Here is a 16220-nt window from a genome sequence, read left to right on the forward strand (position 1 = left end):
AAACATTACCTGTGAATAAGTAAATGAACCACAATGCAGATCACTAGGCACAACTTAGCAGAGTAGAACGCCATGGAATACCTCTCAAAATGAAATGGCCAGTAATTTTTTAGTCCTGTAACAAATTATGGTTAGTTTGGCTTTTAATTAATTAATTAATTAATTAACACAGGAATATATTGATATCGTGACTCTGTTCTTCCATGTTATTCTTAATGCAATTATACCTTCACATGTGTTTGCCAAATCTTTTGGGTTTTTTACAAAGCCAAGTAGTATGTGTTTTTATCACACAGAATTATGTTCAAATGTAAAAACAATTTTAAATAATTATGTGATATGGAGTTTCCCTCCTCCAACAATTAAAAAACATCCATTTTTAGCTAATAGCAACAACAAAAAATTATGTACAATGTTTATTTGGTTGAGGACAATTTTATTAACACCATGCTAACTGATGCTTAATGCAGCTTCTTTTGAAGTGTTTCAATTAAAGGCATATGGAATGGACTCTGAGATACTAGTTCATATGTAGGAAGATAGTTATTTTGGCGTCTTTTTGTTCTAAGGCTGACTGGACCTCCCTTTGACTGTAGGGTGACAAAAGTCGGCGTTCTTCAAAGAGCAGTTTCCTTTTATTAAAAACTTCTGCAGTCAGAGAAACACAGCTTTCAAAGTACTTTATGCTGTCTGAGTCATGTGCTCAATGGATGATTGATCAATGCTTAGTCAAGCCTGGACATGGTAAACTACAAAAGCAACACAGTGAATGGAAACTAAAATGTGTTTCAAAATATAGTTCCTTTTTTGCAATCAAAATGAAGGAAAACATTGCATCAGGGTCTCAAATCCAGGATGAAACTACCAAGTTAAACATGACAAAGTTTAATTTAAGGTTATAGTCTGACAGCCACATAGACATCGAAGAGAGATCACCAAGTGGACAATGTTACTCTCAAGTAGCAATTGAGCCTTTTGGGTCTCAAAATTACTCAAGCATCTTGGAAAATCAAAAGACAAGTGACAGTATCTGACCACATTCCTGTGCTAAACAGACTCTCCTCCTACCATATACCTCATTCCAGATCTTTGGGGACAATGTCCTGAAGGAAGAAGTGAATTTTGTCTCCTTGAATGTCAAGTTCTTAACTGCTGTGATTTCCTCCTGTCTTCAGTTTTCTTCTGCTTTCATTATCTTTTCCTTTAATTTTTAAGAAATGACACCTGGAGATAATGACCATATTCTTCTTCCTTTAGACATGGGGTTTGTTTTTTTTTTCAGTTACTAACTTCATATCTCATATTCCTCCAGAAGGCGAGTATCTGCATTTACATGTAGAAATGGGATCAATTTATAGTGACCGCACTTGTAGAATACATTATCACAGAATCACAGAATCACAGAATGGTAGGGATTGGAAGGGACCTCTGTGGGTCATCTAGTCCAATTATCTTTCCTCTCCTTCAGTCCTATATGTGTCCTTGTATTATAGGCTCCCTGTGATAATTCCTTTCCCAGAAAGTCAGGCAACCTGATCTTGACTAGGTTGTTAAACATAATGGCACAATAAATAATGAATAATTAATAGCTTTTTTTTCTGTAGTAGCAAAGGTGGATTTCAGTGCTGACAATTACTTGAAGTAGGGACAACAATATTTTGCAAAGTTACCATCAGGCAAATACCAGTAACTAGATGCCTGGTAGTTACACCTTGTGATCAATGTCACCAGGATATGGCAGTTTCAAAGGTACTCAAGGCAGAAATTAAATGGTTTCTTTAAAATATTTTTTCTGATTGATGAATGCTTGTGGCCTAGCACTGAGGCGTGCTTCTTACCATCCATTGTGTACGACTTGGATGTGCTCATTGTTAGGTTATGTGATTGATTATGTGATTATGTGTGGATCCTCAGCCTGACAGAGGAGCCCAGTGTGCCAGTGGAAGGGTGGAGAGCCCAAACAGCTCTGTGAGACCCAAGCCCCTGCCCCATTTCCCCTGGGCTGCTCCAGGAGTCAGTTACTGGAGGGAACCATATGGTGCATATATGTGTATGTATTTCCCACTAATGGACCATTGTCCTGATCAGTCAGCAAGAGAACAGGACGAGGCTGTTGACAGTGTTTGTGTTTGTGTGGGGGCTGAGCGTGCCTGTAGGTGTGGTTGACCATGTGGGCATACACCTATGCTCAGCCTCTCTACCTGCTGGACCGGGAAACATGGAGCGGTGGCAGTGTGACCTCTACCAGGCCATCAGGTTTGTCAGCCCCTAACTTCTGTAAATCCTTACACAGCATTAGGTTGCTATTGCCAGGCAAAGTGACACAATATGCAATTCCAAGGTATTTATTTCAGGTATTTTCAAAATAGCATGTCTGAAAGCTTAAAAAGAAAATTATGTCTTCTTATACATTTGGTTAGCAATTATATTTTAATTTGCATGCGTACAGTTACTGGAAGTATACTCTTGTATCTTGATTTTTGATAACTTTTCGAATAAGTGTGGTTTTAAAGGAATGGCAATTGTTTCCCACGGTGTGTTCTCACCAGAGACTTGTCCGAGTTTGTATAGGCTAACTTAACTTTCCTGTATCCCAGGAAGATACGTTTCCATGCAAGAAAATCCTTTGGTAGAGCTGATGCACATTATTTTGTTTGGTGGATACTGTTGCCCCCTAGAGGCCATTTCTCAATTATCACAGTATTAGATTGGAACTTAAATTAAAACTTAGAAATGTTTGCTATTATAAACAAAATATTCCCTTTAGCAATTAAAAATATTGTGATTTTAATTAAAAGGGTTTATGAGCTTATCAGAGAAATAACTGATTTCTTACTATGCTAATTATTTTTCTACATTTGCTGTTTAGATTTGCAAATTACTAGACAGTAAAATTTAATTGCTTTTTAAGGGAGATGAATATTTAATTTGAATACAGTACTTGGGAAAAATAAGAATTTTGTGAAGATGTGTGTGTCTTTTAAGCAGCATTAAGCAGTGTGTGTCTTTTAATCAAACTAGGGATTTCAAGAGTCTCCCACGTGCACCGTAGACACATTGCTACTTAGAGCTACTATTGCTCAAGTAATTGCATGAAAAAGGGCAATGCAAGGCTGTGAGTTGAGTAGAGGCAGCCCTGGACCGTATTTGTGCTTTGTAGTTGCTCTGTTGTCCCTCACTGGAAACAGTGCTGAAGCCAAAGGCAGCTCACGGAGCTAAGAGTTTTGCTTAGCCATTTATAACAAAGGTTAAGCTGACAGCCAAGCAGGCAGTTACTCAAACCTCACATCCAGCTTCTTCTCCACTGCATGGCCTCCTGGCGAGGGCTCCATGCGGGGAACACACAGTAGGGGTCACATTCCCATGGTATCTCACAAACCTCCTGAAGCGGAAGCTAGATTTCTGCATTTGGATAAAAAAAAGTGCTCTCTTTCCTTCACTTCTGGGTCTGCTAGAGACTTTGAGCTCATTACAACAGTTTGCTGAATGACTGTCTGCAACTGACATCCAGCCTAGATATCAGTATCTGTTAGTCCTTGGCCAGTGGTGTCATAGCCAAACTACCAAGCCAATTGCATTTGTAATAATTAATTGGGTTGCCCAAGATATTTTTCAGTGCGAATAAGAGTTTATTTCTAAGTATTTAGTTCTTACAGGCATTGCTAATCACTATCACTAGAGGTATGAATTATTAATTTATACATGTCTAATTGTTTAGCTTTTGCAGTTTGTCCCTTGTCTACACCTGTAATTAGGCTGTTTTTCCTCCATAAATGCTGTACCTCCTTGCCTTTTTTCTCTGCTGGTGCTCTGATTTCTGCTGTGTCCCAGGCCCCATGAGGTGCTGGAGTTAGTTCTTGCTGTTCTTCACTTAGCTTCCTGCCCTGGCGAGCACCAGCATTTTGGGAGATAGCCATACCAGCAAAGAAGCAACCCCGTCCTAGTGCGGGGACGAACGGGGCTATCTGTGAAGGGAACAGGACAAGGACAATACTCCGTCTGTTTCTTCCTGGCAGCTCCCAACCTGCCTCTCCGTACCTAATCCTCCATCTGGGCTCCTGTGTGTGTTGCTTTTCATAGACACACACACACACACACACACACATATATATATATATTTTTTTTTTTTTCCCCCTTATTTCACTGTCCCCAGCTCCTGAGTGACCGTACTTGCGGATTAAATGAGGTTACCCCACAGCTGCCTCCTGCACACCCGCTGCAGAGGTGCTGGCACAGCCTGGGCAGATAGGTGTCCCAGCCGGGGACCAAAGCAGCCAGCCGCTTTCCAGGCAGAGGCACGGAAGGAGACCGTTGGAGCAGGAGGACGTAGCAGGGGAGGAAGGAGGGCACTGCAGGGACTTGCACCCTGTAAACAAGCCAGCTCGGAGGCAGGTGGGATGTGCAGCTCATCCTCCAGGGAAGATCTGGCACAGCCCTGCCAGAATCCTCAGAGTAGGTCTGATTGGTGGACCGTAGATCAGCGTGCAAAGGGGCTTTCGGGACAGGAGGGGGAAGTTTCACCAGGTTGAAAATAAGTGAAGCACCAATCTACTATCCTTTTGAAAACGAAAAAAAAAAAGTGCATTATTTGCAGACAGGAGTCTTAAAATAGTGAGGGAAAGAGCAACATTTTTGCTTTCAAAATGTCATTTTTTCCTTTTGTATGCTTGAGACTTTGGTCATAACAACACTTGAGAAATAAAGCCTGCACACGAAATGAGGCCTCCTGTGAAAGCAAAGGGGCTCAGGCTTAGGAGCGAGGGTGGAGGAGGGTGGCCAAGGTCAAGGCTGATCAGCAGCACCATCCGCGAGAGGAGCCTGCTCGTCTCACTCTCCATTGAACGCGACTGCAGAGCCTTTACCATAATGTTAAACACATAGACAGCGCTTTCCCAAGACAGTCTTTGAGAAAACTGAAGAGCTGTTACGGGGAGACTGAGGCACTGAGGAAAAATGAGGTGTCTCCCCCCAAAGCAAAGGTAGTCTTGGAGATAAGCAATCCAGGTGTGCTGACTTCTGACCTATATTACTTCTGTTGGTTAACAGAGGAGGGAAAAAAAGGTAGATCTTAAAGCCATATTGCTTTGGAGAGGAGAGAAAGTTAAAATATCCATGTCTGTTTGAAAGGTACCTCTTTTTCCTGTTAAAATCTCCAGTTTCGGGAATGGGGCTTTAATGGTGACCACAAGGAAGGTTTAGGCTAACCGTGGTAGCACCGCCAGCTAGTCCCACCTTCTGTTTCTGATCTGACCACAAAGTGCACACCCTAACAGGCCCAAAGGCAATGATGAGGCGAGGGCTGCCCTGCGTGCATGCTGGGTGGTATTTACAGTTACAGAAATATGAATAAAGCATGCTCCAGAAAGGCGTTAATTGCCATCAGTTACAAATACCACGGCAGGAAGGAGAACTAAAACTGGCACGCGGCTTCTCATGTTAGTGATGCAGGGCAAGTATAACCACAAACGGAAGATTTGAGAGAGAAAAAGGTATTTGTAAATAACAGAGAGGAGGAATTCTAAATCGGAGCAACAGCACGCCGACCACAGCGTGACCCCGGGGCCATCAGCACCACCGCTAGGGCCGGAGCTTGGCTTCATCTGCCGCTGCGAAGGGGTGGATGGATGGAGGATGTCACTGCCACGCCTGTCTCTGCGCCGAGCAGCTGGCCAAGGCCCTGCAAAAATTGGCAAGACTTCCAGCGTTTTACTCTGAAGTGAAGGAGAAGGCAAAAAAATAAAAATCAAAAGGACTTGCTGACACAAGAAGGTGTTATGCATTGTGGTGCACCAGTGACCCCATCCTTAAAGCCCCTGAGAATCACTAGCTCAGTTCAGCAGTGTTGCTCTTGCCAGGCCTAACTTACTCAGCCCAGTAACACCCAAGCCTCTGCACAGCTATTCTGGTTGAAGTCAGTGTGACTGACTGGGGGAGAAAAACACACAAGACCTTTGGAAGGTCCCTTCCTTTGACTTATGTCCAATGAATTATTTACAGTTTACATGAGCAGCCACACCCTACACAGTATCACTAAACTTTACAAGGGTTTGAATGAACAGCTGCATCTTACGTGGTATTTTCTCATCTTCACGTGTAAGACACTGGTTCTTTCCAGGCTGTTCACAAGACAAGTAATGTTATTTTTTTATTCAGACACAGAACAATCTGCTACTACTTCCTTGAAAAATTGTACCTCCGTTTAGAGTGAGTGAAACAGTATTTCTTAAAAGCTACCTTACTTTTGCCTTGCAGGTAAGGTGTGGGAGGGGAAACTTGCTCTCACAATAATTTAAAAAATGAGTTTACTTCACAGTTACAGCTACAGCTACAGTGCTAGTGACTCATGGCATAGAAATCTTTTGGGTGACACCTGTGGTGGAGAAAGCTCCCTGCCTTCGTTCTCATGTTAACATGGGGACTTACACTGCTGTTAGACCAAAGCCTCCAGGAGCTGCCCCTGCTTAGTGGTCGGAGATGATTTAAGCTTGGGTAAGTCTGGTGGAGATATGGTGTTGAGGCCTGGTTTTGCCTACATGCACGCTGACAAAACGCAAGGACAGCTGCTACCTGGTGTCTGATAGGACTTACAGGGCTTTCCATATAGGGCCTAAGGTAAGCAAGGTCTTGGGAAGCAAGGTCCCAAGGGCTTGGGAGGAGTCTTATGTACCATAGCCACAGCTGGCTCAATGCAAAGTCCAGTGAGAACAAAAGTAACATCAGATTTTCCTGTAATGCAAAATGTGAGGGTGTTAACCTGAATCTATAAGCCTGGGTGCCAAAGACTGGATGAAGATGGCATAGCAGAGGTACCTAGAGCAGCTGTGTAGAAGCCACATTTGGGCATCTGCTAGGCTCTTAACCTCTGCCACCTTTCAAACCAAGAGACAAAGCCTGGTGGTTCCTTCAGATCTCAAAACAGCCTCATGGCAGGGCAGATATGCTTGTACTCCCCATTCTAGGCCCCTCCTTCTCCTTGGAGAGATGTGAAATAAGGGTTTCTAAAACAGAGGCTGGATCAATAAAAGGTGGTGATTCGCTTCAGAGTGATCCTGATGGAGACAGGGTGGCACAAGCCACCTGTATTCAATGCTAAGGCACTGTTAGATGGCTTTTCCTACACTGTCTTGTGCATTTGCTGTTTGTTTCTGGCTCATACAAAGGAGTAGCATCCAAGTGTGTTTTGTAAATTGACAAGTGACAAGATATCAGGTGGCTGCTTTTCTGATTTCTCTTCCTTACAAGCAAGGCCTCCTCTTCCCCCTGCTGCTCAGCAGAAGTAAACAATATTCCCTGGGCCAAAATTTAGCTTTGCTCTAGCTCTTCATAACATTTAGCTCATGACAGTAAATGCCATTAGTCAGAGATCTCCAATTTAAGTCTCATAAAATACTAATTATAATAAGGCTCTTGATGTCTCAGCCTGGGTGTAGCAGCTCAGGATGCTGCTGAAGTCCTATTCGGCAGGAGTTACCGGGCCAGAACGAGAAAGGCATTTTGTCATGCTACAGGGGCAGGTTAATTAGAAAACTTCTTGCATTATTGGTGAACCTAATTAATGTCACTGCTTTGGAAGAGATTCCTGATTACATCTGGAAAACAGCTGATAACCCGAATAGCAAATTGTGGGTAATTTGATACAAGGCCATTGAAGTTTATGGTTATATGGCAACAGTGCATTTTTCTCACTTTTGAGTAGGAGTAGTGACTAAGACCTGGGCAGTGAGAGCAGCGCAGAATGTCTGAGGGGCAGAAAAGCCTTGTTCTGGTTTCCTGGGAGGAAGTCCTGATGATTTCAGGGAGTAAAAGAGCATGTTGCCATGGAAGGAGACCTACTTGTTGTTCCCCATTTCCACTAAGCAAATTATGTCTGCAGATCACCTTCCCAAGGATACTATTTGTCAATGCTTACTTGCTTCCCCTATGTTTAAAGTCTGCTGCATGGTACAAATGGTCTGTATTCTTTATTCTCTCTGGGTTTCCAAAGACATAATTCTTGTCAGAGACATTATGCACATAGACTTACATGAACTCAAAGTTAACATGGCTTTCAACCACCCCTCTGCACCTGCCCTTTGTGAAGATGTATTTCAAAAGCCGTTTTCCCACCAGCTGCTGAGCTGGTGATAAATGGGATTTCATTAGTAAGGCAGATAGATACAAGCTGACATCCTGGTTGAATCAGTATGGAAGCTGGGGGTTACTGAAAATCCTTAGGCATGCATGTACAGGCATGTAGAAGCACCAAGGAAAAGAGCAATAGAAAGAAAGTCTTTATCTTTGCTATTGCGCAGAGCTGTGATAGTTGTCCCAAAGGTTAGGCTAGCTTTGGCTGAATGTAGCAGAAAAGCCCTCTTGAGCTAAATAAACACCTTTTATTTTGTTGTATCTCCTTCCTTGTAATGTATTTATTAAACCTCGCATGTTAAAGTAATAAATACGTTATTACATCTGGCTTGCTACAGCCTGTCGGTAAGAGTGACTGGGAGGCTGGCAGAGCTTCCCAGGGATTCACCAATGCTGGGAAGTCCCACTGAGGTTTTTGGGGCGTTCCTCCCCTCAGCTGCCAAGCCCGGCCCCGGTTCTGGTAGCTTGGGGTTGGGGAGCAGAGCCTCGTGGGCATGCAGCAGGGCGCTGGCAGGACTCCCCAGGTAGCTGCGAGGCTGTAGAAGAGCTTCCAGCTGCCTCGAACGGTCATACGGTGGCTCTGTAATGAAAGGAAGGAAGAACAAAGGTGAGATCGTGCCCACACTGGAGCAGGTTTGCTAGCACAGATTTCCAAGGGAATTCTGTTCGAACAACAGGGTAATGTTTTGTGTAAAGTAGTTCCTTTTCGCTGTGTTGGCAATTGCGACTTTTTTGCCAAATGGATCTTGCACCTAGAGCTTTTGCCATTGTAAGCGTGTCAGGCAGGGAATGAAACAGAAATCATAGCCGCGCTGACAGTACCTTTCAACAGTGATGAGGAATGCCTACAAACACACACAAGAGATGGGAGATGAGTAAGAGACTTGAGGCCACGTTCTGCTCCAGCTATGCAGAGATGCTGAAGAACAATAAAGTGGAGCAGTTTGCTTAGGAAAGTCTCTCAGGGCTGCGGGAGGTTGGATATGTGCCCCTATTCTTCTGGAATGTAATAGCATTAAGTCATGGAGAAGAGAAAGGAAGACACACACTCTTCTGAAAAATGGCCTATTATGCCTCTGTTTTTCCCCTTTCAGTCCAGGGAAAATGTGTAATGCAGGTGATGGATGTGTTACATTTGCAAAATTAAAAGATGAAAAGTCAGTCCTTGCATAACTCAGAATCAAGACAGGTTGAGTAAGAGAACAAACCTGGCACTGCAGATGATCTGTTCAGAAGTGGAAAGTTGTACTTACGCCTCTGTGCTGCTACAGATCAGCATTTTGTAGCAGACTGTGTCCTGCCCCAACAAACTTTCATGCCATTAGTAGGGTTAGGTGGTATGAAAGAATTTCTGTCAGGAGGCTTTGGCAAGCTGAGTGCCCAGCTGCTCCAGGCCCCGCAGCGTCAGCCCAAAGGTTTGTGACAGGCAGAATTTTGATCGACGAAATTTGAAGCATTCAGGTTTGCACACAGACTATGTCTACCTGGAGTTTCCCAGGCCCTTTCTCACCAAAATCTGAAAAAAAAATGCTGAAATTCTGTTTGTCATTGCCTTGCTGACGAATTTATTTTTGTTTGCTCTCTCACTGCAGATACCTGAAGAAAACGCGTTTTGTCTTTTTGGAAGAGGCTTAAAACAGTTTACCTGACTTATTTTCATCTAAGCTGTTGTAATCAGTTTATGTATGGGTATGATTTTTTTTCTTCCCCATAAGACCAGCTTGCAGTCTTTATGCCATAGTTTAAATCTTGTCAGTAGAATCTCGATAAAAGATGATGCCGAAACTTTTTATAAGCATTATTACTGATTGTTGGGGATGCAATGTAAGTATTAAAATCTGAGAAGGTTCTGCCCACTATGCCAGCAAACCCATTTCTACGGCAAAACTTATGACACATTGAATATTTAGGTGTAATAACTGTCCCACATAAATTGCAGTAATGCCATCATAAAGTTTCTTTTCAATGCAGAGCAAACACGACTGTATAGCTTTTTTCCTTCTGTTTCTAGAAATCTGGCTGTTCTGTACCTACTAGCAAGTACTGAAGTGTTTATAATCATGCTGAGCTAAAGGCCTACTTTCACAACCAGAATATGCTCCTGAATGCATCCAAAAGGAGCTGAGATCAGCCTGTGTATGGAGGGTTGACTTTCCCTTTAATGTGTAGCCAGTGGAGTGCGTTTCTGGAAATGTAGAAGGAAACCAAGCATGTAGATGTCTGGGGACAAGGTTCTTAATTTATGAAATCACTACTGCCCAGCGGAAGTCAGTGAAGCTGTGACTGCTCGTTCCTGCAGCAGATCTGCCCTTTGGCTTCTGCAAATGCATGCTTGTATGTGTGATGTGGGACAAGCTGAACGTGGCCATCCATGCTGACTAGTGTCCTTCCATGGGACACCAATAGGACACTACTCTCAGAAACATTAATTTTGAAAACTGTGTGCTGCACAGGAACTGGTTTCTTTCTGGCAAGGCAACACAATGATGATGCAGCCTGCACTCCGAAAGACTCTATTTCTTATGAATTATTAAAAACTGTCAAATGACATCAGAGGTAAAACTCATATTGCCTGAGAGGAACTATCTGGCCAAATCAGAATGCATCAAAAAAATTCAACATATATTCTTACAGGTAAGCACATCATACCTGCTCCTACCTTTTTATGTGTCAGGACTGAAGACCCCAGCAGGTCTCCAGGTTTTGCTGATTCAGACCTGTAACAGGGACACTATTAAGTAGGTTCAGGAAAGATTTCAGTATTCCTGCCCGTTTCCACATCTTCGCAGAGACTTACTGTTGCTAGTGATTTTTCTACAGCAGATCATTTTTCCAGCAGTGTGCACGTGGAAAGGAATTTGGCCCTAAAAAAAGAAAAAGAGAAGAAAAAAACACATAGTTGTAAGCCAGAACAACTTATGATGAACTTGTAAAGAAGAAACATTTGCCATCCCTTCTTCAAAACACAGTGCAATTTCTCTAAATTCATTCCTACTCATTTTCTTGTCCCTCGTGGATAGAAGATGAAGAAACAGGCTCAAAATAAGAGAAGAAAGACTCAGGCAAGGCATTAAAAGCAGAGATAGTGAAGCGCTGGGACAGATAGCCTGGAGAGGCTGTGGAATCCCCATTACTAGTGTTTGATGTTTGTCTTATCTCATCTAAGGTAAGATAAGCATTTGTAGGGAATGACAGAGATAGTGATTTTGCCCTAAGAAAAAGAGTGTATGGCCTCTTGAAATCTCTCCCAGATTCATGCCACCCCCCCACCCCCCCCTTTTCCCTGTGATTTATGTTTCCTTGAGGTTTCTGCATGTCCTCTCCTATTTTCCTAACTGCATATTATGGAGGACTCACATATAATTGTTGGGTATTTGAGTGTAATAAGCTGTTTTTCATTTTCTTTGATTTTTCAACTACATTTTGGTTGTTACATATCTGAAATAGCATATGACCTTGTTAAACCACACTTCAGTAAACCGCGGTTCAGAACAAAGAAGGCAGTTTTGGATTTGGAGCTCAGAAAAGAACAAACCAGTCTCATGCTACTTTCCTGCCAGAGAAAGATGTGGTATGCTTGAGGTGAAGGTCCTTGGAGGCCACTCTGAGGCCAGTGAGCCATCTCCTGAGCCACAAAGTGTACGGGTTGGATCATAGGGAAATTATTAACCGTAGGATCATCTGGGTGGTCTTCATCCCTCAGCCTGGCTGATTTGCAGACTATGCAAATCCTCACTCGGCAGATGAGCAAGGGAAAAGGCAGAAGAGTGCTTCTTTCCATGGTAGGTAAACCACACGTTTCACTCTGCCCTTCAACTGTGTTGCTTGAAGCCAAGCTTCTGTTGAGTCATGAAGCCAAAGCGACTACTGTGTTCCCCTGTGATGTTAAAAAGGTACGACCCATTTTCCAGAATAATTGTTTTGCATGGCAACATCAGGATGCCTTTTTCTGAAGAATGTTACAAAACCTCCAGAGCAGAATTTGAGGGTTATTCTTTAATATGTATATGCATACATATATGGGCATATGCCCACGGGCAGGTAAGCCTACAGGCCAGGGCTGGGACCTGCAGCTTTTACACAGGTAGTCCTCTGGCTTTGTTTTGAATATTTGCCACAGATAAAGGAAGAAGACCTCAGGAGGACTTATAAATCTTGACCCCATGCGACCTTCTCCTAGCCTCAAATAGCATTGCTACTGAATACAAAAGATCTGTGTGTTTTATCTCACTGCAGGCATAAGTCACAAGTGTCTTTGCTGCAAGCAGAGAGCGATTAGACCACGACAAGGTTTTTCTTCTCTCAGCAAAGGTGGAGTGGGTGAGTCTAAAAAACCTGCTACTTGACCACCCACCCTTTGTGCCTGGAGCACCCATTCGTGTTGATGGATATTGGTTTAATGGTATGGGTGCCTGGGTTTAAGAGAGGAGATGGCCCGAAGCATTGGATTTCGTATCATAATATTTACCTTAAGAATCAGTTACGGCAATAATACAAGCATTAAAGTGAAGGGAAGAAAAAAAAGAGACTTTGGGGCCATCAAGGTCTGTATTTTTATCTTGTTGCCATGAAGGAACCAGTGCCTGAAATTGGCAGTTGAACGGTTGTATTTGTAGAGAGTGAGCGTCAATGTGTGTGCCTGGGGGGGAGGGTGTTTTTCTGCTAATATAGACCAGGACTCCCCTATAATTAGAGGTGGCAGGTGGTGAGGTCCTGCCACAACCATGTGTTTGCTCCGGCTCCTCACTCAAAAATAGGATTTGGGGAAGCGGGGAGGCGTGTGGGGGGATGTCACAGGACCTGGGTTTTTGCACAAGGTGCACCTAACATGGTAACGCTGAACATGATTGATATCAGTTTGAAGAAAGCTGGGGTTTGGGTTTTTTTTCTGCCCTTAACCAGACCTGAAAAGCAGTCCCAGGCTGTGGCTTCAGCAACCGGCAGCGTGAGGCCAGCTGAGTTGTGTAGACTCCCACAAAGTGTGTCTTGCTTCCGGCAGATGTCCCAGATACCAAGCCATTCGATCCCACCACAAAAATAGTTGCGTAAAGTACTGTGCATTGGCTCCGGCCTGACAGCGATGGGACTGTTCCGGTTCGCTGGGCGGGTGGAAACATCCCGCTGGGGCTGTGGCTTGTGTCCAGAAAACCTTCTCCCTCCATGGGGCAGCGAGGTGCCTCTGTGCACGAACGAGGAAGGGAGGAGATATGGGGGAGTTTTCCCTTCCTTTTCACAGTCATGCTTTTAAAAGCTGATGTGAGTTTTTGTAACGGGCTGCTAGCACCTAGCTTTGCTGCCAGGAGGGGTGGGATAGGGAATGCAGCAGGGCTGAGGGCTTCTGACAAGTTTCGGGAGTGTTGCTGTGCCTTCAGGAAAACAAAGACCTACAACCAAGCCCTCAGCTGGTGTCAGCTGCTGGAAACGGGCGACTGCAGCGCCAGGAAGCCGATTTACACCTGCCGGGGGCCTGGCCCCAGAGGAGAAGCAAGAAGGAAGCAGAGCATTTTACACGGCAGAACATGAGGCAGTGTGGAGCCCACATGCTCGGAGCATCATTAGGGTCAAGGCTGCTGCTGGTCTTCTTAACGCCGCTTTCTCTTCCCAGCACCATGCACTTCCCTCCCACGGCCTTTCCCAGCCTTGCCAGGAGCAGAGCTGTGCTGCTGCAGAGTTCGAAGCTGGTAGCTGCTACTGACCACTGCATACATACATTTTTCAGAAAATTGTACCACAAAAATCATTCCACAAATTATCCCAATCCCGCGAAATACTCCCATATGTATCAGTCAGTGAAATCATGCAAGAACGCTGCTTTTGAGAACAAAATGTTCTTAGCCAGAGAGGCCTGCTGTTTTGTGCAGTGGATTTCAGACCCGGCTGAAAACAGGCTCTGGCCGCCTTGTCCTTCCTCCTGGTTTTACAGGACGCGCACTGTCAGTCTGAGCTGTGACAGTGGGACGGGCGCCATGCCTGGAGAAGCAATGGCCTGGTACTGCCATCAGCGAGGTGCCAGCATTGCACCCCAGCGGCCTCAGTGCCTCTCCTGGGCCCCAGCTGCGTCCGACAAAGCCTGTGCTGCCCGACTTGACCGAAGTTCATCGTCCTTGGGAAGTCTGAAAGCTTTGCAGCCACACGTGCTCCCCTGGGTCTTGCCTCCATCGGCTCGCCCCGCTGGAGTAACGCAGAGTGTGCAAAGCAGGTGCCAGCTCTTCCGACGCAGGCTAGAAAATGTCACTGTTGTTGAAGGGAAATATAACTTATTTTACGAGCTGTAAAACAGTGGAAAGTGAGCACTTGCGCTCTCCTGCTTTTCATGAGCTGTGCTCTCTCAGTTTCTGGTGTCCAGGACTCTGATAATCCTCTTCAGTGCAGATGCAAGGGTGAGCTGCTCTGGCTCCTATCTGCAGCAGCGTGTGGCTTTTGCAGCCTTCCCAGCCTAAAAAAGCAGTGTTTAGTGGTGCGCTGGAAGTTTTTTCATTTGTTTATTTGTTTTAGAAGAATCTCCAACCACAGCAGATTTTTCAGTTTTCTAGGAGAAGCACTGTAGACCAAAAGTGGAAGAATGAGAACTGGGAGAAAATATAATAGGTTAATGTCTCGCTAGGTCTGGAAAACTAGAAAACTAGATTGTCTGTCAGTACAAAAATAACCATCTAGGATCAGAATAAAAGTTCCTTCACCCACATGTCCTGTCTCTGGCATGTGCTTAGACCCAGACAAGCACGTGCTCCTAGGGCATCCTCCAGTATAAAACTGCCTGGCCACCAGTCAGGCTCAGAGACTTGCCGTGCTGGAGGTTGTTACCTCTCTATCTTCAGTGGCCCTTTTAACGACCTTCCCCCCCAGCTTTTCCTAATTGCTGTTTGAACCTCTTTATTTTTCTGTTACACAAAGCATCTCGTGGTGATGATTTTCACCACTTCACGCTATTAGAACAGAGTGAGGGCTGTCATTTCTTAGCACGCTACAAGAGCATGGAAGCACAGAAATCACAAGAAAACAGCAATCCTGCTGGACTGTGCCAGCACCCAGCACTGATGTGAAAATCAGAGCTTTCAGGTGGAGTGGGAATTGTCTGTGCCACGGAGCAGCACTTATTTATCTGGTACTAAATAAACATTCCTGGTGGGCTCCATCCAGATTAGAGGGGTACAAAGGGCTGGCATCAGGTCCTGGTCCAGCTGGGTGAGTCCCTGACTGCTAGGATATCAGTACTATTGATCAGTTCTATTGCAGCGGTACCTAAAGGTCCTAACTTGGGTCTGATCTGCATTTTCAAGATGCTGTGTACATGCAGCAAAATGACAGCTCAGCTCCAGAGGTCTGGTCACTGAAATGTTTAGTGAGCAAGAGCAGGCAGCTTCAAGAAGAGGGAACTGCACAGGCAGTGGAAGCAGGGACTGGCTTCCTGGGAAGAGTATAGGGAAGCTGCCTGGTTGTGTAGGGATGGGGTCAGGAAGGCCAAGGCACAGCTGGAGCTGAACTTGGCAAGGGATGCGAAAAATAACAAGAAGGGCTTCTACAGGTATGTCAGCTGGAAAAAGATGGTCAAAGAAAGCGTAACCCCGCTCATGAGCGAGACCGGCAAACTGGTAACAGCAGATGAGGAGAAAGCTGAGGTACTCAACAACTTTTTTGCCTCAGTCTTCACTGGCAACCTCTCTCCTCACCCCTCCTGAGTCGATGGATAGCATGAAGGAGACCAGGAGGGTAAAATCCCTCCAGCTGTAAGTGAAGACCAGGTTCGGGACCTCCTGAGGAACCTACAGAAGTCCATGGGACCTGATGAGATGCATCCCAGAGTCCTGAGGGAACTGGCTGATGTAGTTGCCAAGCCACTCTCCATGACATTTGAAAAGTCATGGCAGTCAGGGGAAGTCCCCAGTGACTGGAAAAAGGGAAACATTGTGCCCCTTTTCAAAAAGGGTAGAAAGGAAGACCCTGGGAACTACCGACCTGTCAGCTTCACCTCTGTGCCTGGGAAGATCATGGAACAGATCCTCCTAGAAGATATGCTAAGGCACATGGAGGCCAGGGACGTGATTTGAGACAGCCAACATGGCTTCACCAAGGGCAAGTCCTGCCTGACCAACCTA

Source organism: Opisthocomus hoazin, chromosome Z (assembly GCF_030867145.1).
Source record: "Opisthocomus hoazin isolate bOpiHoa1 chromosome Z, bOpiHoa1.hap1, whole genome shotgun sequence".
Taxonomy (NCBI): Eukaryota; Metazoa; Chordata; class Aves; order Opisthocomiformes; family Opisthocomidae; genus Opisthocomus; species Opisthocomus hoazin.